General features: G+C 45.9%; 1 protein-coding gene across 14 annotated transcripts in view; it reads left to right on the top strand.

Annotated features, from left to right (window-relative positions):
• Positions 1–545: 545 nt before the first annotated feature.
• The window catches only part of ATXN1 (ataxin 1), a 196,213-nt gene continuing 168,970 nt past the window's right edge, over positions 546–27,788 (top strand). For 9 of the 14 annotated variants that reach the window (XM_068674791.1, XM_068674776.1, XM_068674786.1 and 6 more), the window contains exons 1-2: positions 3,562–3,912; positions 9,686–9,821. The gene's annotated coding sequence lies outside the window, so the exon portion shown is untranslated. Of the gene's footprint in view, positions 2,616–3,561; positions 3,913–4,140; positions 4,270–4,353; positions 4,681–5,495; positions 5,729–6,465; positions 7,268–9,685; positions 9,822–27,788 lie in introns of those variants that run through there. The other 5 variants (XM_068674779.1, XM_068674784.1, XM_068674778.1 and 2 more) reach the window with 5 other exon arrangements.

The following is a 27,788-nucleotide window of genomic DNA, read 5'->3' as shown; positions in this document are numbered from 1 at the left end:
GAGATGAATTTAGTTTTTATGAAAGCTGTCTGAAAGTGAAATGAATAGCAGTAGTTCTCTGTTTATTTACAAGCCAGTATTAGTACCTGAAGCACAAAGACGGGCACCTTAAGAGCAATGCCAGCAAACCTTTGACTGTATTGAAAAATCCTTTTTTCCATGGGATGGGAATGATGGCATGTTTGTGCTCTTTCAGAGAAACCTCCACCTTGATAATGCTTGTCATCTGAGCAAACGGTATGACAGGTCTGTGAAGTGGATTACTACTGTCCACTAGAGGCTGTAATGAGACCAACAATGTCATTTTATGACAAATTGAAGACTTAGACTGTAATAATCGATAATTGTAAAATTACTTTTCACACGCAATACGTCATCAATCACTGGATTTCCCTGAATGTGAATGTTTAAAAAAAATCCACATCCTTCTGCCTCTTATTTTCCCATTTTTCACAGATGCTGTTAACTGCATAATACATGCATGTAGATGACACTACAACTGGTATATCAAAAGATGGTTTCTGATAGACAGTGTGCATCTTGCATGTCAAATTGATAACTACCTTTTGGTCAGGAAGGTATTCAGCTGGGAGTCATACCCATCTCAGCAGGTCACTGGCAGGAGATAAAACATCTTGAGTGGTGGGGGGCCTTGTGGCCCACTCACCACCGAGGTGTTGGAGCCCCTCTCCGTCCTGCCCCTCTCCACTCACGTTGTCTGGACTGCCCTGGTCTGTAATCACGTCTCTTTTGTGCCACAGATGCCTTTTTCTCCTGTCTTAGTTCTGCACTTGTGGGTCAATAGGCCGCACTGTCTTAATGGACAATAAGGGCCTTTGTGCCGGCTGTTCAGCAAAGATCACATTCAGGTGCTGTTTCTCACCACTGCCTTCACCAGAGCTTCCATATTTTGTGGTTTTCACCATGGAGGGACTATTTTGAGCCCCAGTGTTGGCCCTCAGTAGGGAACTGCAGAAGCACAATGACACCTTGAGACGTGGTAGCACAACCTGGGTGTCGGGAAATGTCAGTGGAGGCGCAGTCCCCTTATCTCTATCATCTTATGCAACCAACATCCATCAAGTCGAATGGGAGGTGAGCAATGGCTCACGAACCTGATGTGGCTGGCTGCAGTTATGGCACTTCACAAAGCATTGCTAGCTCAGGAAAATGAATATTCCTTCAATTTACCATTGACTTACATTTTAGGGGTTTCTTTTCAACTCTGAGGCAGAAATATGGGCAGAGATTCGAAAGCCTGGAGCACGGCAAAAAATGTGGGTCCTGTGGCTTACACCGTAGCCACAGGACGGAGGAATACACAAGCCTCTTACATGAGTCTGCTGGAGAAGGGAAAGTTGCCCAAAGCTTGCTTCAGCATGAATGTGGCTTCTCTTTCTCCGCGCGTGCCACACCTCTTGGCAAGGTGAAGGTTTGAGAAGGAAAGATTCCTTTCTCCTGAGGTAACAGGAGTACAACTGGAATAAAAAAGGTGGCAGTCGGGAGAATGCCGCGCACGCAGAATTGAACCCCGAGGATGGGGTTGCAGCTTCTCCGGGGCCTTCGCTTGATTTTCAGTAATCTCCAGCCTCTGCCTCTCTCCCGTGGTTCCTTTTATTAAATCAATGAACCTTGCATTAGCTGGGTGAAGATCATTTGCTGTCTGCTACGCTGCTGTGGATGTGCTGTCTTGTAGTGCTGAGCGGCACGTTTGCCCAGACATCCTGGCCTGCTGCTGCTGCTGTCCCCAGACCACTCCTAAGGTGGCACACGATGTTGGGTTTCATAGTGAGCCTGAACTAAAGACGCAGAAGTTGCACTGGTAAAAGATCCGTAAGCTTCATAAAGCCAGTCTATATTACAGTATCAACACTAAATCAAGAGCTCTGCAGCTTTCAGTGTTGTTATTAAATTCTCTGGCAATTACGGAGAGCTAGCACAGCCCTTTAGAGAAGGGACTGCTCTGCTCGTCTGCACGCTGGCAGAGCACTAGGGTGCTTTGCATCTAGATGCTAATGCTAGATACAATGCTAAAATGCTAATATCTATGGACACATGAGAGATGTATCTGCACTGGAGATCTGGTGGCTTGGAGCTCGCTGTGGTGGTGGGGGCGAACGGGCCCAAGCTGCAGCGAGCAGCCTGGCCTGGGTGGCCACACGGCAGGGAGCGTGCCGACAGCACTCTTGGAGCCTTTACTGAGGCCTGTGAGCTGGGGATGGTGACCCCACAGCACCCAGCTGTGTACCTCAGGGCCTTTGGTATGTTTGTTTGTGGTGCCTTCGGGGTGGGGAGAGGGTTTCTCAGCTCTGTACCTCCCTACCTGACGCAAAAGCAGAGGGAACGCTTCCTTGCAGACCGCTGTCAGGTTGCATGCAAGCAGAGCTGCCCGTTGTCCTTTGTGTTCCTCCCATTCATTTTGTCCATAACTTATTTCCTCAAGATGTACCTGTCTTGGTAATTTGGTGTTTTGTCATTTCTTCTAAGACTCAAAGACCAAACCAGAAGGCGGGAGGTATTTTCTCTGCTCAACACTTTGCATCTGCGCTCATTACTCGTCCGCCGGTCGCTGCAGCTTATGGCACGGCAGAGATGCATGTGAGAGAAGCAAGAGGGTAAGGAGCTGGCGGGGGAGCATCGGCAAAGTGTAAGTTTCCCTGCCGGGGGAGCGTTTGGGAGAGGCTCGCAGGGGTCTGCGTACAGCTGGGAGAGACGTGAGGGGATTCTGATGAAGTGCGCGCTGAGGAATCCAGAGGGAGGTAGTACCCAAACATGCGTGGTGCAGCCCTGCCTGTCTTGTAGTTCAGTGACGGTATGAGTCAGAGCCTCTTTGGTCTGAATGAAGTGGAAGGTACTCTCTACAAAGCAACTCAAGCATATGCCAAGGATCCGGATAAATAAAACTAATTCAGAAAACGGGAGTGGGATGCGGGCTCTTGCTCTACAACGCGTCGCAGCTCTCCACAGTGAAATGCAATATGGCATCTTAAATAAAATCACCCTCTTCTGACTCGCACAGAGGCTGCTTCAGAGCATTCCCTGGCTTCCAGCACAGTTTTATTTCCTCCCCTAGAGAGGCAGACCGGCCTCGACCAAGCAACCGATTTCCACGCATCCCTCGAACCAGCGCTCCCTGCCATTTCTGAAGGACGGCACGCTTCGCTAGCCGCCTCTGCCCTCCCCGTTAAACAATATAGCGTTGTGTTTTTTCTTTTTTTTTCTTTTTTTTTTGTCTCCCCAGCTCATTTACTTCACCCTGCAAACCGCTGCCAGGTCCCCGCCACGCAGCGTGCCCACGGCGGCGGTGGCGGAGGGCAGCTCACCCTGGGGGGCTGCGGGCAGGGGGTAGCCGGGGGTGGGCACCCCTTAGGAGCCCCCCAAACCCCGGATCCCCCCACCACGGGTCCCCACAGCCCCCGGGGTGGCCGCATAAAGGGTTAAGGCCGGCTGGGCCCGGCGGTGCTGCGTGTATGCAATAAGCTGTGCGGCTCGCCTGGCCGCCTGCCAGAGTGTTGCCTTGCCTCCTCCTCCTCCTCCTCCTCCTCCTCCTCCTCCTCCTCCCTTCCCCCCCCTCTTTTGCATGAAGTCGGATCCTTGAGCTGTTGCAGAGGCAGCCAACTGCTCCATATTTGGCTGCTCTTACACATTTACATACTGGAGAGCGGAGAGGGAGCGGGCGCTGCACCGCAGACATCATTGCTACTACAGCGCCGGAGACATCCCGGACCCGTGTCACTGCAGGGGGAAGGAGCAAAACAAACAACACCCCCACCCACCCCCCCCCAAAAAAAAAAAAAAAAAAAAAAAAAAAAGAGAAAAATCAGCCCCAAGCCCCCTGGAAGCTAGGAAGAGATTTGTGTGCGAGCCTCTGTCTGACCCCCCCGCCAGCCCCACCTCCACTGACACTTTACAGTAAGTGCCTTTTTCTTCCTCCTCTGCTTTCTGCCTGCCCCCCCCCCGGGTTCCTTCCCTTGTTTAGGCGGCTGGAAAAACACAGGGACGGGGATTTTGGGGGGCTGCTGTGCACCGGGGGGGGGGGGGGGGGGGGGGGGCAGCTCGCTGCGGCCGGGCGGGGGCCGCGAAATGGCCGAGGGGTGGCGAGACGGGGGGGGGGGGGGGTCCTCCTCTTCCTCCTCCTCTTCCTCCTCCTCAGGCAGCCCGGGGGGTGAGGAAGCAGCAGGAGGAGGAGGAAGAGGAGGAGGAGGATTGCGGAGGGGTGCCGGTGGCCGCGGGGAGGGTGGACATTTTGCGAGCGGCGGCGGCCTCGGGGTGTGTGTGTGTGTTTGTGTGTGTGGTGGTGGTGGTGCGGGGGGGGGGGTGACACGGGCTGTGTGTGTGTGACAAGGGGTGGCGACACTGTATGTGTGTGTGTGTGTGTGTGTGTGTGTGTGTGTGTGTGTGTGTACACGAGTGTGCCAGGGGCACACACACACACACACAGCCCGCAGGGGGTGGCCGTGCGGGCCCGGCGGGCGGGCCGGGTGCCGGCAGGGCCGGCGGCCGCCTCCCGGCGTACGTAGTACGGGGCTGGGCGGCTGCCGGAGGGTGAATGAAGCGAGGAGGCGGCCGAGGAGGAGGAGGAGGAGGAGGAGGAGGAGGCGGCGCTGGGCCGGGGATGTGCCCGGAGGCAGCCCCGAGCCGCTTCGCCCCGGGCCCAGGCCGGCTGCTGGACGCCACCCGGTACCGCCGGCCGGGGGGAGCGGGGCGGGGACAGGGGGACAAGGGGACAGAGGGACAGGGGGACAGGGGGACACGGGGACAGGGGACATGGGGCAGGGGGACACGGGGGGCACGGGGAGGCCGCCCCCCTCCGCCCCCCGCCCGCAGGTCCCGGGCTCGGGCTCGTCCCCGGCGCCGCGCTGGGTTGGGGTGGCACCTCTCCCTTCCGTTTTTATTATTATTATTTTGAGGCTCAAAGGGTGGTAATGCGCCGGGAGCAGAGGAATAAATGACCCCCTTCCCCCCTCCCTTCCCGTCCGTGCCGTGTGGGTGCTTCCTCGGGAGATTAAAGTGGGAATTACAGCGCGCTGCGAGGCGCCGGCCCCGGCCGTAAGAGCGAGAATCGTGATAAAAATGAGGGGATTGGGAGCGATCTGCCTGCCCTCGGAGAGGAGGAATTGCTGGAGAGTAATAATAGCAAAGAAAACAAGTCGGAAGCCCGTTATATAATGCACCGTGCAGATAACAAGAGCGACGGGCTATTTTTATTTTGTTTACCGTATGCCGTGTAATAGGGACTCCTCCGAGCAGCATCCCTCGGCTCGGGCTGGGATCGGCCAAAATTCGGGTCCTTCCTCCCGTGCCCAGCCGGGGAGGCTCGGGGCTGCGAAACGTTGGCCCTGGGCAGCCTTTTCTTTGTGCGGATGGGGAATCGTGCAGGTCCGTGACCTTTGCTTGGAGACCTCCTCGTTGCGTGTGGCAGGGAAATTCGCCTCTCGCCAGGCAGGTTACACGTTAACCTCCAGCGCTCGGGGCTGGGCGCCCTGCGCAGGAAGGGTTACTTCTACGTGTCAGATGTGGTCAGGCGTAGTGAGCGGCTCTGCTTACAGACTGGGAAGTCAAGGACTTTTAATTTCAGTTTCGAGCGAAGCCTCCCACTAGAGGAAAATCCAGGCTTCGCCTCCATCCCTCGCTGCTCGGCTCCCCGGCGAGGGCGATGAATGGGGGAGAGGCAAACTGAGGATGGCCGGGGAAGGCGCAGCGGTTTCGGAGATGCTGCAGGGTTGTAGTAAGTTGTAACCGTGCCTCATCGCCCCTGGGGTGTGGGTACGAGCGGCCCAGTGGCTGCAGGCAGCTCGCATGCCGCAGAGCTGCTCCTCCGCACCCATCCATCCATCCGTCCGTCCGTCCGTCTGTCTGTCTCGTCATGCAGCTACATGTCAGCGGTGCAGGCTTGCGAGCGCGCTTACTCCAGCCCTGATCAGTCGTGTAATTAGATCAGGCTGCCATGGTAACAGACAGGATTCCTCGGCCATTCAGGTGTGCGTGCGTGGCGTGTGCCCGGGCTACCTCCAGCCCTGCGCGGCCGCCTCGGCGTGCTCTTGCGGAAAATCGAAGGATGCCGGCCATCTGATCGCTTCCCCGTGGCTGAACTGAACTTCTCGGGGAAGGCTGTTCCCCGCCGACCCGCCGGTATCGGGCGGATCAGGCGGCGTGTGGCGTGCTTATCAAGTCAGCTGAACCCTCTTGCGAATTAACAAAGGTGTGGTGCTCTGCAAGAATGCACCTCGCTTATAAAAGCTGGCGTAAAACTTTCCTCGGAGTTTCCCTTTCTCGGCGGCTGGCTCTTTTAACTGTTCGGTGGCTGCAGCCTGTCGGAGAGCTGTGGCAGCTCCCACCCAGGCGCCAGATTTTTAGGCCACAGCCTTGGAGTTGGGCACTCACGTGCAAGGTGCTGAGCACGTTCTGCCCACTGACATTAAAATCGGTGAGATCAGCTACCTCTGGCAGCACTCACAGCTGCTGGGTCTCCCTGTGCTTCTCAGAGAGCACAGGGCCCTTTTATATTTTAGGTGAAATACCATTTTGCTCATGACTAAAACTCCCAAGGAGTATACTGTATTTAAACCAATCTTATCAGCAAGTAATTCCTTTCCAATACTCTGATTTTTTTTTCCTTTTTTTTTTTTTTTTTCATCTAAATACTATAGCAGTAGGACAGGAGACTTTCTGCCCCAAAGTTTGCAATACCTTGAAAAAATGTGCAGTCTAATTAGCTTAGATCTGCGTACTGCTCTTAAAACTGTGTTTAACCGAGGAATGTCTGTCTGTCTTCCTCCTCGGTGCTAGGGCTCTTTTGAGCCACCCTTGCACAAATGCAGGTATAATTTTTTTAAGGCACCAAATTTGGCGCTCTGCTCTAATGCCGTAAGCCTGGAGCGACTCCAGTGGACTGGCTTGTGAGCCACTTACACGGGTGTATATCTAGAATAACTCCATTTATTGGACTTAATCCAGGCATGTAGTAGAGTAGCAGAGCTCAGAAAGTGAGCTGCCGCGTACAGCCATGATTTTCTCTCTCCCTTTTTACGGCAAAAAGCACCGTGGGCTTTAATAGGATTTTTGCCTGACGAAGGAGCTGCTGCAGCCACGTGCCGAGGCGGCGAACACCTCTCTCCCAGCCACTGATCTCCTGTGCATTTACTCCTGCTGCTATGGAGCTTGGCCCGGAGGATTTCGTGTCTCGGTGATGAGAAATCACCGGCGCCCGCAGCTCGTAGTGCCAGGCAGGAGCGTGACGCTGCCCAGAGCCATCTCGCCGAAGCAGGTATTTTTAACAGCGCCGGGCTTGCAGCGGCGCACTCGGAGGACGAAGGAGGAACGCCTGCCGGCGGCTCGACTCCTGCGGTGGCCGGCAGTCCCGGTGCAGCGAGCTGGCAGGTCTCAGCCCGGAGGCATTTCTCCTCGGAGGGGCGAGAGCAGGGGCAGGCAGCTTCATCTAGCAAAGAGCAGCCTTTGAGTGGCTTGCCCTCGGTGCTAGGAAGGAATATCCTCCCCTCGGTACGGCCGCCTCCGCGACGGGCCACCGTGCCGAGGGGGTGGCTGGAAATAGAAGAGCCTGCAGAAAGTGAAATAATCGCACGCAGCTCGGCTCCTGTAGTGTGAGCCGCTGCCTGCCTCGTGCTGCTCATACATATTTTATTGTAAGACAAATTACCTGTGTGACTAAGAGCATTAGAAAGTAATTATTTTCAAAAAGGCCATATATACACAGTTTAAAAGACTTTTTTGAAAATAAACAGTGCAACTCTTCCCTCTTGCCCTCCTGGCCTGATTTGATTTATTTGGAAAGGCTGAAAAAGCTAGTCTTATTTTAAGATACTCTTACAAGAGACCTGGAATTTCATTTAACAATTTTTTTTTTTTTTATGTAATAGATCCAGTGGCCTAGTTTCATGTTAATTAAGAAAATAGGCATTACATGCAGTCACCTGAAAAGCAACTAATGACTTAAACACCAGAATTTGAAAATAATTGTAGTAAAGCAAACTAAAGGCCTGATTTTCCCCTCGCTGAAGTTGGGCGGCCCGTCCTGGTGCGTGGCAGCCAGGACTGTCATTGTCATTGCTCAGGCAGTGCAGTTGCTTTTGTTGTGGTGTACTAATTGAAGGGGGAAACGCGATGAAGAAGTATCGCAGGGCTCAAAGGAAATGCGTGTGGGAGGCAGCTCGCTCGAGAGCAGTCGGCCGGCGGGGCAGTCTCGGGCCAGGCAGCCAGGTTCGCAGTGAGTGCAGGTTTGGGAGGCAGTGCAGGCACACTGTGTACGAGTCACCCAGTTCAGATAACAGGCTTAAACAGAGGTCTCCGCGGAGGCTACCGTAAGCACGTCTGTGTTAGCAAATGAAAATATAATTAGCACGAGGAATAGAGGTACGGCAGGCTTGGCGCAGGTATATAGTTCAGGGGAATGGCCTGCTGTATTCAGTGACTTCTGTGTAGGAACTTGCATGCTTCTCAAAGCCTAAGCTTTGCAAGCTGAAAATCCTGACCTCCTCATTTCGCCGTACTTTTCTGCTGGTCTCTTAAGTGAGATAAATAAATAAGTAGGTGCTTGGACAAAGGCCCTGTATTTTGGAGTCTGAGGTCATGTGCACGTCTTGTACAGTGGTTCACGTTCTTTGTGAGTTGAGGATTTTAGCTCGGTTTTGGCTTAGCTGATCCATGACTCATGTTTTTAAATGTAAGAAACTTTGCAGACTCCAGACTTTTGTGAAAAGACGAAAACTGAGTCGATGACCTTAGTTCCTTTTTGATCTCCGCACATACATTGAGAGTGTAATGCTTGGTGCTCCCCCCTCCCCGAGCTGTAGTCTGGGTCGGCTCTAAAACATGCAAATCTGCGTGCGTGTATCAGCCCCAGTCTGCAAAGTTACTTTAGTACGTGTCCCAGCGAGGGTTTTGCTGAATGAGGATTGATTAAAGAACCTATCTGGAGTTAAGTATGTGTGTAAATCCTTCCATAAATAGGAACGAGTAAGTATGCTCATAAACTGAAACAACAAAAATGCTTCTCAGTGAGGGAGAAACGGTCTCACTAAATCCTTTTATTGTCCCAAGAGTGATAAAAATACTTGGTGAGATTCCAAGTGAAAAAAAAAAAAAAAAACAACAAAATGTATTTTGTTTAATATGTGATGTCAGCAGAAATTCAATGCTGGCTCTTTGTAATTTTACTGAAGAAAAATTCAGAAATAGAAAAAAAAAAAAAAGAACCACACTGGTAGTGTTTTCCTTTCATCATATTATTTGGGCACTTGGGGTAAAATGTGTCACCTCTAGCATGCCAGTGTTACGTTGACAAAACGGGGTGCAAGGTAATGCTACACACCCAAAGCTGATTGTTTTTCGTCTGCTTGTAGTAGTCGCAGGAGTAGGTTTTCTGGATGATGCCCCTCCTCGAACAAGATGTGTTTTGTTGGCAGCAGTGACAGTCCTCTCAACTGGCTTATGATTCTTCACCTCATTAAGATCACATTTAGGGAAAGAGCACTCAGCCTGACTAAATGGGCTACGTTCTCTCCTGTATGTGTGCTGGCTGCGCGAGTCAATCTATAGTTTTATTTGTGCTTGAGTAATAGCAAAAGCAGCCTCTCTGGGTCTTCCTTAGGGTGACTTAGCGTCTCGTAAATTGCTCGATTCTTAATTGTGTTTCTGTTTCTTTTCATGTTGGTTTCCACCTCCTCAGCTTCTGGATCAAGAGTCACATCGCAGGCCAAGCCAGACGGGCAAGCAATACAAGCTGTGAATTTACTGCTGACCCCTGTAGCACAGTGACCACCTTCGCTTTTGTTTTCGCCATACAGAGATGCACTGTCAATAAGGTGAGAAAATAACACCTTTTATTTCCTCTAACAAGCTGCACGCTGTCTGCTCTGGGTTCTGGTCAACGCGGACACCTGAGCGGTGTGGTGTCTGCAGTTACCTTCCCAAGAAATGTTTGTACTTCCCTTGCCTGGCAGTAGAGGTCCTTGAGAAACTCTCGTCAGAAAAAAAAATCCATTAACTCTGGTGACTCAGTTCAGTGACTTACAGGACACTGGGTTCCAGATGAGTGGTTTCATGTTCACCTCCAGTCAGAGTATGCTCAGTTGCTAAAAGACTGTAGTATGAATGGAAAAGTTTACAGTCCTTGATTTTTATTTTTTGTTGTTGTAAAATGCCACGTGTGTAATTATATAAATCCTTCCTGCACTTTTATGAACATTTTTAGTGGTTCTCGTTGCTTGCAGCCTGTTGGACTTTTCCAGCATCCTGGTTTTCTCATGTGCTAAACTGTGCGTGGCATGAGGATACTTGCCAGGATAGCTAGTCACCAATGACATGCCTGGGTGTCTTTTACACTAGTTTGAGGTATGTTTGCATTTCTTCTGATAATGTTGCCCTGAAATCCTGGAACCAGACAGAATGTAACCGTGCACATCTATCAGTCTCTGCTCCCTCTCCTCTTCCTTTCCTCTCCCCCTCCTTCCCATATGGCTGGGGAGAATACCTTGAAAGAACCAATTCTCAAGGCTCAACAATCATACTGCCAATAAAAAGAACATAAATTTTTATTTTATTTCTTTAATCTGATTGTCATTAAGCCAGCCTGATTTTTTTGGACCTGTTTTATGATTTTTGAGTGCTTGGGATTGGCAATACTGCTAATGCTTTAAAAAAAAAAAAAAGATATAAGGTCGTAAGAAAATTGCTGGTATCTTTACATAAAGGAAATTTAAATGTAGTGGTTACTTTTAGAAATTCTGGATGTGTTGTTTTTTTTTTTTCCTATGCATAGCCAGAAAATTCAATCACTATGGCATTCTATTTGTGAGGGGCTGACCAGAAAGTCTTCATTGCAGAATAACTTTTTAATGTATACAGCGTGTCAGAGAGAAGTGTGTGGCACGTAATTTACATTTTATTGTGGCTGTGGGGCAGGGTGCTGTGCTCTGAAGGGAAGTTGTCTAAGCAAGCAGTTACAAGTAAAGACATGCCTCTTAGGGTTTACAAATGAGCCTGAGTGGTGGGGGTGGATTGTAACCAATATACCTCTTTGGAGCGATATGAATTTCTGGAGACTGAAAAGCCAGACAAAGTGCCTGTGCACTGACACATTTCATCTTTCGGTTTTGGAAGAAAACTGACTTGGTAGCAGCTCTTGGCTTGGGAGATCAAATAGAAGGAAGCTTTTTGTTATGACATGAACATTTCCACAACGCATTTCATTTTTTATTTTTTTTATTTTTTCAGAATTGGCTTAGGTTGCATGAAATTGTACTTATTTACAGCAACAATTACTACAGGAAAGGCTTCTGTCTCTTAACTAGAAGTAATCACTTAGCGTATATTGTTCAAATCCTGTGAATTATCACATTGTGCTACCCACAACCTATCGCTAAGTCACCTCGAGTATTTTAGCATCTGGCGTTTCCTGTGATTGCATAAAAAAGAATATATGTTACGAACATTTTGCATTTAAAAAAAAAATAACCCAGTTAAGGCTGCTGTCATTGGCTCAGTTACAGGCATGTTAGGAATACAGGACTATACTGCTTTTTTTTTTTTTTTCCTGTACTGGTGCATTTTGAAGTATAGCGTTGTTTTTGTGGGCCTTCGATCAGGTTTATTGCTGCTGCTTTTCTTGTTCTTGGACATGCCGTTTCAGTCACTGAGTTTGGGGTACCTCTCTGTTGGCCTTGTTAGTTCTTCTTTTCTCTAGGGAATGATCAAAATCAGGCCCACTGTATAAATAAGTAAAGTACAAGTTCCTGAGATAGCAACTGCCTGCTTGCAGGCGTTATCTCTGTCACTTGATTTAACAGAAGGGAGCTCAAAGTAGTAACACGTGAAACAAACGTGACCCGGAGCAGCGCAGTGAGCAGCCACAAATAGGTTTCACAGATCGAGATCGAGCACTGTATGCTAGAGCACAGCATCTTTTCCGGCGCTCGCATTTGTTTCGGGGGTAAAGGTGACAGCAGCCCGCTCCATTTTATGCAGACCTGAGTTATTACCACAGCATCTGTCAGAGGGACTGAGCATCGGGCACGTTCCACGGATCGCATCCAGTATCAGACCTGGGAAATACAGCTTTGGTCCTGGCGTCCCCAGGTGTGTATTTCATAGCTTTACTCACACGAGGAGTCGCCTGTCTGCTGGGAGGAAAGCTGCTCTGGTGTGTGAGCTTCAGGTGTGCCCACCTCTCCAGCTCCAGCAGCTTCCTTGCAGAGTCTGCTGAGCATTTTGCCTGTTTGAGGACATTGGGCTTAGTAAAAAATAAGATTACATACATTGAGATATGGCTTTTTTTTTTTTTTTCAATCCTGCCTTCAGTTAATTTTAGCCTGAGCTAAAAAACAGAGTTATTGTTATTTGTTTGGAGCATGCACAGCCTCCTTCCATCCTTCCATGCAGGCAAATAACTCAATGCTTTCTTTTAAATGGTTGTGCTGAGAGGATTTTGCATGAGACACTGGACATCTTAACAGCTAAAGAGTTCTTTTTAATCTTTTCCACTCTCGAGTCACTTGATATCTATGAATCATATTATAGTATCGGGTTGAATTTACAGCCACAGCCTGTTTGTAAGATTTTTTTTTTTGCTGAATTTTCCACAAGTATAGCTGTGCACTACTGCATGTGGCTTATTTTTTACATAAGGCAGAAGTTCTGCTTTATGTAGGCTTCTGGCTGCTGTTCTCTGCAAATGAACAGCAATCTATCCTTTTAAAATATTTTGTACTAATGTAAAGAGAGGTAATCTGTCTCTATATTAGTGTGTCCAAAGGCAATTTTTTGATTGCCATATCGGTGTTCTTTTATCATAGCTGATCTTATTTCTTCCCTCTTACACTGTTTATCAAGGCCTACAATGGCTGTAGGGCTAAAAGAAGGCAGGCGGTGGAGATTTTGAGCATATTAAGAGCACAAGTGAAACGAAGACGTGAACTAGGTATAATTGGAGAGTAATTAGAAATCATTTTAATTTTTTTTAATTGTTTGTTTTGTGTGTGAGTGAATAACGCTCTGGTAAATTAAATGAAAAGATGTGAATGCAGGGGACGATCTCAGAAATGAGTCTCTGCCGCCTCCTCAGCCCTGCCCCGTCACCTCAGCGGTGACCTTTCATGGTTCTGCTCTGCTGTTCCCTCGGCAGATGCTGCTAGCCTGATGTCAGATTGATTGAAGGTTTTGCAACACGGTCTGAAGTCTAAATGGAGCTGGGTGTAGTGATCTGCCTAGATAAAAGCAGTGGGCTCACGTACGTAATGTGATATAAGCTGAGACCTGAGGCTTGATTCACCTTCCAGCACGTGCTTTGAAAAAGGTGTGCCTGCAACTGGAATAAGGGACTGTGGAGGATCTGTCCCGTGTTGTGGCTTGCCAGCATTGCCTCAGCGTGGTCTTCTGGCTGCGAGACTAAGTGGTGGACAGACAGAGCGCTTTGAAGGGCTGAGGGCCACAACGCTGAGATTACTGTCACTGATGGGTAGTTTTGCATGTGCCTCGGCGTCTGTGCATGCCCTCCTCCTTTCCTCTCCCTTGGCTGTGTGAGTTGGGCAGGGGCTGCCCGCTGGATTTTGCCATGCCTGTGGTTTAAAGCTAGCCCAAATCCAGGCAGCATCTGGATTTGAATCTGGGAGGCTTCTTGTGGTGAGGTACTGCGATGGAGGCAACCCCCTGGTTTGATAATTCCTTCTTTATTTTCTAGTGATCAGCCTGTGTTGAGACTAGCTGAAACCCCAACTTAAGGATTTATTGAGTCACTCTTCAGTCTGTAAAAAGGACAAAAGTTTATGTGTTTCTCACTTGTATCGGAGTGTGGTTGTGACTGTTACCACCTTTTTTGTTTGTCAGGTACCCACGCATGAAGGCCCTTGTAGTTCTGCAAATTTCACATTGCTGTGAGACTAGCTCCTTGAAAGAAAATCAGGCTTTAACGGAGATGGATAATTACAAAAAGCAGGCTTAATCCTTCTTTATTGCACTCAGGATTTTTGCGCCAGAGAGTATTTCCTCACTGCTGCCATTCCTTTTCAGCATCACGTGTAGCAGCTGAGTGGGGAGTGCCTTTCCTGGTTACTATGATAGTAAAAGCGTTGGTTCTCTTCCTTAGCCCCAGAGCACATCAGCTCTGGTAGTAGGCTGCAGCCGTAGCTTTCCTCAGGTGGTCTGAGAGCAGAGTGATCCAGAACAGTGTGAAAATTCATTGTGTGCAAGAGAAAAAAATCTTTGTGCCTTATCACACTGGAAAAAGTTGCGAGTTAATCCTCCCCGTACCACTAGTGGTTAAAAACCCATAGTGCTAATCATATGTAATGCATTTTTATTTACAGATTAGTAGGCTCTAGTCTGACATATGACTAACAGGGAAGCCCCTCCCTTTAACAGTTGTATGTCATCTGCTTCAGAGAACTAATTACTTGGCAATTCCCATTTGATAATTCCCTCTTTATTTTCTGATGAGTTACTTAACAGTGATGAGCTCGTTGAGCAGAATACCGTGCTTAATCTGTGCTTCAGAAACTACAGTGCGGGCCTGGGGATATCATTGTTTTCTAAATGCTGTTTAGCCTTGCCACAGGAACACTGAAACCACACTAAGACATGTTAACAGTTCGCAGTTAACAGTAAGCTTAACGTGAGTGATGCACTTATTTGCCAAAAAGTAAACGGGGGATGTAGATCACTGGTGCGGTTGCATTTTAAAATTGTGTCCGGAATGGAACAGTCTGCAAACAGGATGTTAAGTACATCATTTCTCCAAAAATCAAAACAAAACGCAGACATAAGGAAATAAGAGCTTGTGTCAGATGTATCTCCTGTGTATCATTTTACCTCTCCACTGAAATAACCCATTTTAAAGGAAATATATATATATATATATATATATTTATTTTTTATTTTTTTAAAAATCACCATTTTCCTGTAATATCTATTTGACAGTTTGGTTGGTAATGGTAATTGTTGCCTTGTTTTGATATGAGATACTTCAATAAAATATCAATGTGTTTTCTCGCTGTTACCTGTTTTTCTTTATCCTTCCCCAACCCCTTTCCACATTCTTTTGCTCTAGTTCCACAGCAACACTTGTTTCTGGCTGGGGAATGCATTGCAAGCCTCACTGCTAATTACCGTGTTACAGTGTTTTTAGAGGGTACCTGAGTTCAGCGGCGCTTAGCTACAGCACCAGGCCGGGGGATTTATGGGGTGAAGTAGCATCAGTCTGCTCATGGCAGTCTTGGTAAGGTCAAAGTATCCCGCAGATCGGGGTCCCTTTCAGACCCAGTGGCTCTGAAATTCAACCGTGTGAAACCATGCCATTGAATTTGATTAATGTTTTATTGTTAACTTCAGTAGAGGAAGGTTTGTGGATCAACAGCAGTGCCTTTGGCTAGCTGGCAGCGTTGTCCCACAGATACTGATACCTAAAAAACTGGATTTTAGCCACTCATGTGCTATAAGCTGAGAATTGGGCTGTTTTTTTCTTGCAGAAGGAGAAGCATAGTATTTTGTGTATTAGCTCACATGACATTGCATCATTGGGCTTGCTGATTTATTAGATATTCACAGTGATACCTCTTGGCCAGGTACTGGAAGCTCTGTCACAGGCTTATTTTATCAATGAGAAAAATGCATTTGTATGTAGTTACATGTGTTTTTTGTAAGATTAATCAGAAGAACAGTAATTTTATGAAATGTACAATTCAGAGCAGATTAATCTACTTTAATTGTGTTCGTGAAGTACACCAGCTATAAAATTTTTGAAAGGGATGTTAATCAAGTTGATCAAAGGTGGCTTGAAGTACAGAATTCAAATACTAACACAATTATACTCTGTCCATATGTTTGCTGCAACAAACTTGCTGGGTGATGATTTCTCTTATTTTTAAGACAAAAGTAAGTTCTTTTTTTTTTTTTCTTCCTGAGCCTTGGTGTCAGAATCATTTTACAGGGGCAGCCAAAGAGTTATGAGTTTGTAATTTGGGCTGATCTTCACCTGCCTGCTCAGAGGCAAAAGGTTGCAGTGGTGATCATCCACCCGTGAGTTGTCCAAGCCAGTCTCCATTCATCTTCCTCTTCTGGCTTAGCAGTACTGCCTGACTACTGAGCCTCTACTTTGGCAGCATTGCATGTGATTTCAGAAGAGACTGCTGCTAGGGACTACAGATTTGGTCAATGGTATTTTCTTCCCTCAGGAAAGGGAGACAGTGTTCCTTGTCATTAACATTGAACTTTTACTTGAAATATTTCACACCAGACGTGCCAATAGGGATTATTCTATCAATATTTGTGGAAGTAAAACAGTGTAGTATGAATATCATGAACATGACCCTTCAGTTACTACAATATCTTTCACAGAATCATAGAATCACAGGATGGTTTGAGTGGGAAGGGACCTTAAAGACCACCCAGTTCCACCCCCCTGCCATGGGCAGGGACACCTCCCACCACACCAGGTTGCCCAAAGCCCCATCCAGCCTGGCCTTGAGCACCTCCAGGGATGGGGCACCTACAGCTTCTCTGGGCAGCCTGTGCCAGGGCCTCACCACACTTCAGTAAAAAAATTTCTTCCTTATACCTAATTAAAACCTACCCTCTTCTAGTTTAAAACCATTCCCCCTTGTCCTATCACTGCACTCCCTGACAAAGAGTCCATCTCCAGCTTTCCTGTAGGCCCCCTTTAGGTACTGTCAGGCTGCTATAAGGCCTCCCTGCAGCCTTCTCTTCTCTGGTCTGGACAGCCCCAGCTCCCTCAGCCTCTCCTCACAGGAGAGTTGCTCCAGCCCCTTGATTGTCTTTGCGGCCCTCCTCTGGCCTGGTTCTAATACTTACATGTCCTTCTTGTGCTGGGGTCCCCAGAGCTGAACACAGGGCTCCAGGTGGGGTCTCGCAAGAGCAGACCAGAGGGGGAGAATCACCTCCCTTCACCTGCTGGCCACGCTGCTTTTGATGCAGCCCAGGATACGTTTGGCTTTCTGGGCTGCAAGTGCACATTGCTGGCTCATGTTGAGCTTCTCATCAACCAACACCCCCAGGTCCTTCTCAAGGCTGCTGTCAATCCATTTTCCACCTAGCCTGTATTTCTGATTGGGATTGTCCCAACCCAGGTGCAGGACCTTGCATTTGGCCTTGTTGTACTTCATGAGGTTCTCACAGGCCCACTTCTCCAGCCTGTCCAGGTCCCTCTGGATGGCATCCCTTCCTTTCAGTGTGTTGACCACACCACACAGCTTGGTGTCGTCAGCAAACTTGCTGAGGGTGCACTCAGTTCACCGTCCATGTCACTGACTAAGGTGTTAAATAGTGCCAGTCCCAATACAGATCCCTGAGGAACACCACTCATCACTGATCTCCACCTGGACGTTGAGCTGTTGACTGCAACTCTTTTAGTGTGACCATCCAGCCAATTCCTTACCTACTAAGTGGTCCATCCATCAAATCCATGCCTCTCCAATGTAGAGACAAGGATATCATGTGGGATAGTGTCAAATGCTTTGCACAAGTCCAGGTAGATGAAATCAGTTGCTCTTCCCCTATCCACCAGTGTTGTAACCCCATCGTAGAAGGCCATCTGGTGTGTCAGGCAAAAAGTCAAATTAATGCCATGTGTCAGGCATACTGATTTCATACTACTGTTTTAAGATCTGAGCATCTAGTTTTGATGAAACAAAACAAAACAAATGCATCTTGTTAACATGTGGAGCAATGCATCCCAAGGGCTGGTGGAAAGGCCAAAGGCAAACGGGTGGATCTGGGCAAACACTTTACCTTTGCACCTCATGGTTTGCAGAGCTGGAAAGCTGCTTTACCTTTCCAGTTAAGTCTTGTGTATCTCTTCTTTGAATCAAGGATGAGTTTCAGGTTTCCTCCTATCAGTCTTGCTAAATTTTCTTGGATATTCGCTGTGATCTGACCTGATATTTGTTGATAAAGCCCTGGAAGTCACTTAAGGTCTGCTTTTTGAACGTGACAGTTAATTAAATTGTGGGGTGATAGCTTACACAGCAATACAGTCTCTGTAATGTGTTTCAAGGTCTGCATTGTATATGATGGGGAAGGAGGAGGATGGTGGGTGTCATGGGCCAATAACCTGTAGTTTAAAATTGCACTGTGTCCTTTTTCTGGGTAGCGCACAAGTACGTTATAGAGGGACTTAAAATATATGTGATACTACAGTACTGGAAGGACTTAAGAAAAAATACAAGTCTTTATTTTGTCCCATGTTTGCACAAGCTGAAGGAATTACTCAGTCCTTGTGCCTGGTTTCTTCAGGTATGAGACTGCCGCAAACCAGCCTGAGTACGTCCTAGGCTGTGTTGGTCACCTCGAGGTTATTCTGCTTGCAGCTGTGTGGCAGATTGAGGGGATATACAGTGTGCAGCGACTGAGTGAATTAAAGTAATGATAATAAACTTCATGAGTGGCATTTGTTACATGACACTGCTATCCAGATGTTGTTATCTGTTAGAGTACAGCCAAAAAGGGCCCTAAGGAAAATGAAGATGGATAGAAGGTACATAGTAAGCATCTGCAACTCATTAAACAGCAGCAATCAAACACGCCAGTTACCTAAGGACTTGAACTTGCTGAGCGTCACGTTGGTTGAAAGGAATGGCAGAAATGCAAACGAAGACACACTTGTGCTCCGTTTGCAGAAGTACTATGAGGTCCGCTGGCCTGAGCTGTCAGTGGGCTGGTTGCAGCTCCGGGTGCTGTTCATACAGCGCCTTACTTAGCTGATGTGTCCCTGTCCATGTACAACCAGCAGGGCTGTGCACCCTGAGCGGCCGTGGCCAGGCTCTTGCTGTCCTCACCTCGGTCAGTGTGAGCCCTGCGCGTCCTTCATCGCACTGAGGTGCTCAGCCAGGGCCAGTGGCGGGTTGAGGGGTCTGGTTCCCACCTTCACTGTTTGCTTTGGTGGTTGAAGCAGAACCATAGGCCTGTAAACGCGGTGTGTCAGGGCATGGCACCTGGCTTGGCTTCTCTGGGGGCAGCCAGGGCCCTGCGAAGTCGGAGCTGCTGGTGGCAGGTCAGCGTTGCTGACAGGACACTGCCTGGTCGGTGCTGCTGTAGTCGAGTGTTAGCTTGGCTTTTCCTTCAAGGGAAGAGGGAATGACAACTTCCTCAGCCAGGTGTCATCAGCTGTCTTTTCAGTCTTCAGATGGACGTGTTGGTGAATCAGACTAACCTTCCTTTATAAAGCCAGGCGATTTTTTGCCCCTTCATCCTTCTGTCCTGTTGTAGCCTTTTCCAGACTTTATTGTTTTGTGGCTGGCCAATTAATCTTTCTCCTCAGCCCCTTCCTTCTCTGCTGAGTTTCTCCTGTGCTCAGCATTTCTCGCTGCTGCCTGGCCTACTTGTACGGCTGCCTCCCCAGCTTTGCTGCCTGCCCGCTGCTTTGGTTGCCTGCTGGCCCTTTCTCGGGCTTGATTTCCGTGTGCATTTCTGTGTCTCTAACATCCATTTCTACTTAGAGGGTTTCAATACCTCAGTAAGTTTCTGCAGAACTGCACATTTGAATGTTGTTTCATCTACCTCTCTTCCTTCCTCGTTAGTCATAGCTGGTTTCTGAGCTTTGCAACCCTGACGATCTGTCCGGACAAGCCTTTCACTCCATATGGCCCTCCCCTTCTCCTCATGGGAAAAAAAAAACCTTTATTTCTTCTCTGAAGCTTCACCGTGGGTGCCCGTTTCACTGGCTGAACATTGGATTTGCAGTCCTGCCTGCCCCTGCCAGTCTTCCCTGGCTTCCAGCTGCAGTTGTCTCTTCAGCTGGTATCTTGCTTTTCAGGCTGATCAGCTGGTTGCAAGCAAATTAGCTGCATTTATCTGTTTGTATAATATTACATGCTGGCAGTTTAAAAATAACTCGGCTGTTTCCTCTGTACCTGAGCATGAGCCGGGAGCCACCCCCTCTTTGGGTCATTTGTTCGTAAGATAATGGGGTCACTGTTACTTTCCTATCATATCATGTGGTCTGCTAGTCAGAGGACTCTTTTATTGTGTTAATAGCAGCAGTTTAAATCAGTAACATTAGTAAGCTTTAAAAGTATATTTTTACATACTATGCTGATGGCACAAAAGCAATAGCTTGGGCTGTTTTTCTTGGTTTCCAGGCATTTTCATACTGGCAAAATGCTGCGGTAATAGGTTACAAAACTTTTGAGATAAATTGTAAACGAAGCCAAAAAAGAATGTTTGAAAAGCACTTAATTCAGAAAAAGAATAGAAAAAAAAAAAAAGAAAAAGGACGTGTTGTGCATTCTGAGTGAGGCTCTTCACTGAGGGAAACATTCCTTGACTGCTGCGGAGAAGTACAGGAATGAAGTACCCGCTGAATGAGTGAAGTTCACAGAAGGTATGAAGTGAAAAAATGTGAGGGTTGCTTTTTTCCCCCACAGTTGGTTGTTGTTTTTTTTATATCATTACAAGTGTTTTTGCCAAGATCTGACTATTGGCGTGGTAGTGTGGTTATAGTAGATTGAAAAAAACAATAAGTATTTTGGTTGATAAGTTTTGGAGATTTTTTCACCAAAAAAAACAAAACAAAAAAACATGTGCTTTTGACTGAAAGGAAAGCTGTCAAAAATAATGCCTTTATCTAAAAATTGATACCCATTCTTGTTATAGATAGCACTGAAAGAGATGCAAACGAAAGGAAATTGTTGGAAAATATGCATTATCCAAATGGATTTACTCAGTGTATTTGACAAGAGATTGCAGGTAGTTTCACTTTTCCTGTATATAGGCAGTCTCCCAAGGTGAGAGAAGTATCTGAAAAAAAGCAACGACGTGCTTATAAGATGAGATAAATTGGTACAGTGAGTTCAGAGACATGAGTTAGTACTTTTTAAATCTCCATTACAAACAAGACTAGACTCCATATTGATAGAGTCCTTTTAAAGGCAATGCCCTTTTAATCAGCAAACAGGTCCTCTGTGCATCAAATAATTAAAAATAGAGCAAAGTTTCTGAACAAGGCGTCTGGCAGAAGCGTCTGTACTTCCATCTGTGCATGATTAGCAGAATGTTTCATGATATTTAAATAGCACAAGCTTTGCTCTCTTTTTTATTATTTGTTGTGCCGAAGACCTGTTTGCTTGTTAAGTGGTCTTTTCTGAATAGTTACTGGCAAGGAATCAGGAAAGTGTATGAAGACATCTTGTGCACACTGCAAATGCCAAATTGTCCCTTTTTTTTTTCAAAGAGTCACTGCCCTTACTATTTTTTTTGATACGAATTTTACCCTATCTTTCACTTGGTTTTTAAAATTTCGTAGAGATTGGTTCATTTCCAGGGGAGTTTAGCGTGCTGTGGTCATTGGCCATGGACTACACTCTCATTGATATCACTATTATTTTTATCGTAGTAGAGCTCAGAGGCACGCTACACTGCTCGTACGCGCCGGGGTGTAGTTGCAGAGTGTGTGTGGTGGTTCAGATCTGCAGCTCCTTCTCGCTGCACTGGAAGCCGTGCGCCTAATCTGCTCTGCACACTACTCTGAAATCTTACCCTTTCAGCAGAGACGTAATCAGCCAAGTAACAGCTTTGCAAATGTTTTTTGAGGCCTTAAACTGGGACTCCTCCTTGCTGGCAGTGGTTCAGCATTGGATTGTGTGCTCTGCTCTCCGTCTCTGGCTAGCAACACAGCGCTTTGCAGTTGTAGCCACTGATCTCCCTTCTCACTAGGAAAATTTCCATGTGTGTTTTTTTACAGTGACCTGTTCAAGTCAGTGTGCAATTAACACAAGATTCTGTCTCGATGCTAAGTGCATCTCGGTACCTGGTGGGGGACCACGAGCGTTTGGGCAGTCGTGTAATGTGCAAGCGCCTTGTAGTTAGGAGCTGGCAGGGAGCTCAATGTGCTGATGGGCTTGGAGGCCTTTGTGAAGAGCTGGTATTCAGCCTTTGGACAATTTGCGTTTGGGGATGGGCGTGGAAAATAAAAGAGTTTTTGTGGTGTGTGCAAGTGGGGTTTGCTCTGTAGCTGAGCCTTTTGTTGTTGTTTTTCTTCATGTGTTTGAGAGAGGTTGTGGTGTGTAATGTATGAGTATTGACCTGGGTCATCTCTTTACTTCTGCTCGGGACTTGAAAAGAACTTGTGGTTACTACTGAGAGCAAATCTGTTCACCTGCCAACACAAGTATATTAACTCTGTGTGTTTGTACCTCAGACAAAACACTGAGGAGCTTCTGCACCAGAGATTGAACCCGCTGCTGGTCTTCATGTAGAGTTCACCTCACTTAGCTAGTGCCATGTGACTGGTTTCTGTCATGATGGACACACCTGTCATCTTGCCATTCTGCTTCCAGGCATCCAGGAACGCCTGAGCATGAGTTAGAAGATAGCAGGAGTCCTGGAAGGGCAAGAGAAGGAAGGACCATATTTCACTGTGAAACTCCAGGGCAATGCATTCCTTCAGCTAGGCTTCTCAATCGGAACATAAAGCATTTACAGTCCAATTTTATTGCACCACTGCTGAAAACTGTTAATATTTCCCCCTTTACTTAACAACCGATTTCTGCAGAAAGGAGGAGAATTACTTCTAGAGCTGATTGTTGACTAATGCAGTGTGGTGGGCCTGCTACTGACGTCCCTCCAGGAGCAGGAAGGAGAAGACAGACTTGGACTCCTTTCGGAAACATGTATAATGGTGCGTCAGTAGATTGGTTAAACTAAGCCAAGTTCTGCGTTTTGCTCCCAGTGCTTGTTCTCAGAATATATCATAATGTTTTTTTTGGAACGGCTTCAGCTTATGTTGTGAATGTGAATTAATTAACATTAGTATGAATTGCATATTGTAGAATGGAATTTGTTTTTCTATGTCTTCTGTCATGCTCTTCTGTCAAGGTCCTTCAAACATTTTAAAATAATGAGTTCAGTTCTAATACTGCCATGGGTCTGTAGACTAACATAGCTGTCTTTCTGGGTGCAGCAGGGGATCAAACGTAAGGCTGGTTTCACTGGTTGGGGTGGGAAGAATACTGGCTGTGATATTAGCACTCCCCCTGCTATATTTAAAAAGCATTTCTGACAGGCTCCTTGTATTGGCGGACTGGATCTTGCTGTATATATTACTTCATCTATAACTCTCACTACAGTGTAAACAGAATGATGAGGAATTGCAGGGCATATTATTCATTAACTGTTGTTCAGGCCTCCTTGTTATGTTCCTAGCCCTGATGATTTCACGTCATGGCGTACTACATGAAAAAGCCGGTAGCCTTTGATTTCCTGCAACAAAACTGAAGCTTCCTTTTACAACCCTGCAACAGCACAGCGTAGCAGAGCAGGTAAACTAGCTTTCACCCCAGGGTCCTGTTAATTTGTGTGGAAAATGAGGGCTCCATTAGTTTTCTGCTGGTCTCTGGAGGGGAGGGAGGTGCCTTGTATCACTCAAAAACAATTCCTTTCAGCTGGCTAGAGAGGAGTATGGATAGGATCCAGCATAGAAATGTCCCCGAGTACAAGAATTATAATGGAAATGTTGATGACCAGTCAGTATAGAGATATTAGCAAGCATTTATATAGCTCGAGAGTTGTTGACTACTGTAGACATGTTGTTTTAGGCCCTATTCCCAGTGGCGTTCCTTCTGTTGGCTTTTGGAGGGTTGTGATTTGAGCCCTTTGACTCAAATTTGCAGAGAAGTTAATTAAGACTGAAAGAAGTATGCATGTTCTGTAATCTTCTTGAACTGTCAGAGAGGAGAACAGTGGAAATAACTGACCTCTGTAATGATACTGAAGTACTTTGTGGTATCTGCAAGCTGTACACTGAAAGTAGTGCTTCCCTTGAGTTATTTGGGACATTTAATTTGACCTTTACCTTGTAAAGGTGTCTGTTAATGGAAGGCTTGACATAATTTTTGTCCATTTTTTTGTCCAGAATTTGTCCATTCCTCATAAAGCTGTTCTTTGACAAGGAGAAAAACCTCTCTCTGTAATTACCATACACCTTTCTGTACACAGGAATAAACATTTGTTGTTTTCAGTTTGTACTAGTATATGAAAGCTTCTCCAAAACTTTGGCAGCTTGGTAGGAAGGAGTGGCAGGTTAGTGCATTCTCAGCTATGCTGCTCTAACGTATGTTACTTCTAAAGACACCTACATGTTATAATAAAAATACCTCTTATAGCCAAAGATATGTAACCACAGTTTAGCTAATTATGAAAGAAAAAGATTAAACTAAGTACTGAAACGGGGAGGGAAAAAAGGCAAAAATGAAAGTTCTTTTTTTTTTTTTTATTTTTTAAAGAGCAGCAGAATTAACATAGGAAACAATTACCTTTCCATAAATATTAAAAACAAACAAACAAACAAACACCTGATCGTTCACCCTATGTTAAGTTTGCTATCAGTTGTGGAATATACATGTATATGGGCCAAAAGTCTGAAATAGTAAGAGCTCTAAATTCAGTTGATATTCAGACCTCGGCTGCACTCCAGAAAAGGGAATAAATATGTAGCTTTGCTAAAAACAACAAAAGTCAATTTGGGGAAATGTATGAGTACTGCTAGAAAAGCTGAACAATGCATCTCTATATAAAATTGCATGTGACTGGTGTAAGTGCTGTTCTGTCACAGTCAGGGCTGTTGATACTGTAAGCAGGTAGCAAAAATTTACTGCTTAATATTTCACAGATAATAATTGTTCTGAATGCTTTAAATAGTACAGGAAATGTAGTGTCACAAACTTGACATTTTAATATTAATATTGATACTGAAACAGTCTCACCACAAAGAATGCCAGGACTGCAGGAGGAAAGACAGCATTTTCATCAGATAAGAGCAGCAGTTTTAAACCCTTTCAGATATGTTGAAAAAAATGCCATATGAAAACTGGGGCAAAACTGTCTTTCAGGTTTGGACATTTTATATCCAGTTTTTGGAACCCCTCTCTAGAGGTAAGGTTAGAAGCAGAGAGGTGTTTTTCTGTCATTTCTCTTTCTCTCCCCTCCCTCTACTTCCCCCTCCCCAACTTTCTATTGATGAAGACTCAGAATGGTCAATAGCACAGGGCTACTAAGTGGTGTGGATTCACAGGTACAAATACAAAAGTGTGTGTAGGTAAAGAAAAGATGCAAGGGAGTGTATTGGCTTTACTGTCCAGTCTCAGAGTCGCTTGAAATTTGTTAAAAGCTATCTTCTGTAAAATCCAGATGTGGCTACAGAGTACTTAAGGAGAGAGCTTTCTTTTCTGAGAATAAAGTATGGATGGCTTTCTCTGTTCCTTTATTTTTTTCTAACAAGGAAGCAAGCCTTCTGTCCTCGCGTCTGTGTGCAGATGAGTGTGTTTGCACACCCTCTTGTAAATTCATTATGGCTTGCCTTATTCTTATAAAAATGTGTAGTGGTATCAGGACAGGTGGAGGGTGCAGTGTTTTATGTACAAATATGCAGTAAGTGGCAGCCTACATACATGTTGGAGCCCAAGGACTGTTGCCTCTTTGCATGCACAAAATAGCAAATTTCCCCCAGAAAGGATGCAAAATAAAGATGGAGACTGGTGAAAATCACTGCTGATATTGTGCATTGCAAAGAGAGGAGACCAGCCAAAGCCAAGCCCACATGAGGAGTAGCAATATTTCTGTTTATGTTCTGTCTCTGTGTGTAGTGCAGTGTTGTTATGGATGGTGCCCCACTGTTGATAAGGCTTTGATAACTTTTGGCAATTATGTTGTTATGTAGACGATTTGGTAAGTCACTTACCTATCAGTGCTATCACCAGCTACATTGCTTTCCAAAATTCCCTATCACGGACTATGTAGGAACATGCTTTTGGCTTTATACTGCTGGTAAAGGTTGCCCCAGTTTGAATCTAGCTCTTTAGCTATCTGTGCACAAGCTAGTTACAGTTGTTTTTTGGGGGGAGGCAGGAAGAAAAGGTTTGTCAGCCTCCCTTCTGAAAGCACTTTGGTACTTGTGACTTCTTTTTCCCTTCAAAAATGTATCTTGAACTTTCAGAATCTTGTTTTCAGATGTGATTAATGGTAACTTTTATCTTCAGAATGCAAATGTAATTTTAGCATGCTTGTGCACAGTATAATGCTTTTCTCTGCACGAACGGCTTATCAGACAATTAAAAAAGATAGGTATATATTTAAATATATATATATGGTTTATCTTCTGAAATGTTTACATACTTTTAGCTACTTTAACATATTGATGACAAAGATGTGCTTTCCTGCATTGTGAAGTGCAAGCAGCCTCATTTTTATGTGTGTCACCCACTATAGCTAGGAAGAGAAACTGGCCAAGTCTCTAGAACTGTTGCAGTACCTTTATGTCTCAGTGCTAGTAACCTACGCAGAAACCCCCCGTTTCCCAACAGGGATGTTAGAGAATCCTGAATCCTTGATGGTCGTCGGCTTTCCTGTCTGAAGGTTGGAACAACAGCACTTCTGTTAAGTAACGCAAATCCCCCACTGCCACCATGCAGACACCAAGCAGCCAGGCTCTTGACCCCAACCTGATGCTGGTGGTGGTGTAGCCTGCCTGAGTTGTTGAATGTGGTAGGAACAATCTTGCTTTTGCTAAGGAGATCTGGGCAAAATAGTAACACATGGGAAATCTCTCCAGGGCTGCCCTGTTCGTGAGGTGATTCACAGCATGTACAGAGTGGATGGAAAATGTTGTTCTGGAAGTGTTCCAGTTTGTTATTATTTTGAAGGCATTTTGCACAGACTCAAATACTGATGGTGGTATGGGGAGCCTCTAGAGCGAGAAGGAGTGGAAGGTGAATCTCCCACATCTTAGGTCAGGTCTTAACCAGTAAATGACATTTTATTTTGTGACCAGTTATCCACCTGACTATCCACTCTGTTCTAAATTAAAACCAAGAAAGCAAAATACTCAGGAGATTTTGGCCTGTTTACAAGATGGGTTGCTGTTGCAGATGATTATATAGATGTGTTTTACTGCCTGTTCCTAACAGCAAGATTTGGAAAAGCATCTTGATTTTGAGCACAGCCAAAAATGGGAGTAATCATGCTGAAACACATTACTTTTTTTTTTTTTTTTGCATCCTATACTTGCTCTATTTCTTCAACCGTTTCCCTAAGTATCAGCTGCATCTACTGTCAGTGGCAGAATAATAGGTTAAATGAATATATATTTTTTTATCTAGTATAGCTGCTCTGAGGGACACAGAAATAAATTGTTAAGATAACATTAATCTTCTCATTTAGAGCATGAACCTACTCCTTTGATACTGGTGCAAATTAATGGAATTAGGATCATATCTTTAAATAATAATAATAAAAGCTAAACACCAACTGTAGTATTTTAGAGATGACCAAGTTAAAAATCTGAATGAATAATTGTGACATATGCCTAATCCTCAGCCAATGTTTGTGGTAAGACAATAATCTTCCATGGAGCTGTGAGCGGCCAACGTGTTATAGTGCATCAGGGCCCTATTAATCCATAGATTACTGACAGAGAATATGGTAACAGCTCTAAAGCGTGCCATCGGCAGCATGCTTTTATCTTTGCATTGTTGTTTAAAACTGCATTCTAACGTGTCATTGGGGATATATGTAGTCCTGGAAAAACTGTTCCCACTGTGGTGTTTGCTAGCAGTATGGTGTGTGGCCAGGATGTACACTAGATATTCAAATTATGTATGCTGCAGAATTTGTGAATTTGCATTTTAAAATACTTGTCATTTCTGGAAATACCCTGAGGTGTAACTGTCCACAACTTCCCTTTACTAAGTAATTATTAAATATTTGCTTTCAAAGCTGAATCATTAGCCAGCTAGGGAGTGGGTTTCCCAGCTAGTGATTTTAAAACCTTGAAG

The sequence above is a fragment of the Anas acuta genome, chromosome 2 (genome assembly GCF_963932015.1).
Source record: "Anas acuta chromosome 2, bAnaAcu1.1, whole genome shotgun sequence".
NCBI classification, from domain to species: Eukaryota; Metazoa; Chordata; class Aves; order Anseriformes; family Anatidae; genus Anas; species Anas acuta.
Note: the sequence above shows the minus strand (reverse complement) of the source record. Positions and strands in the feature narration are given on the sequence as shown.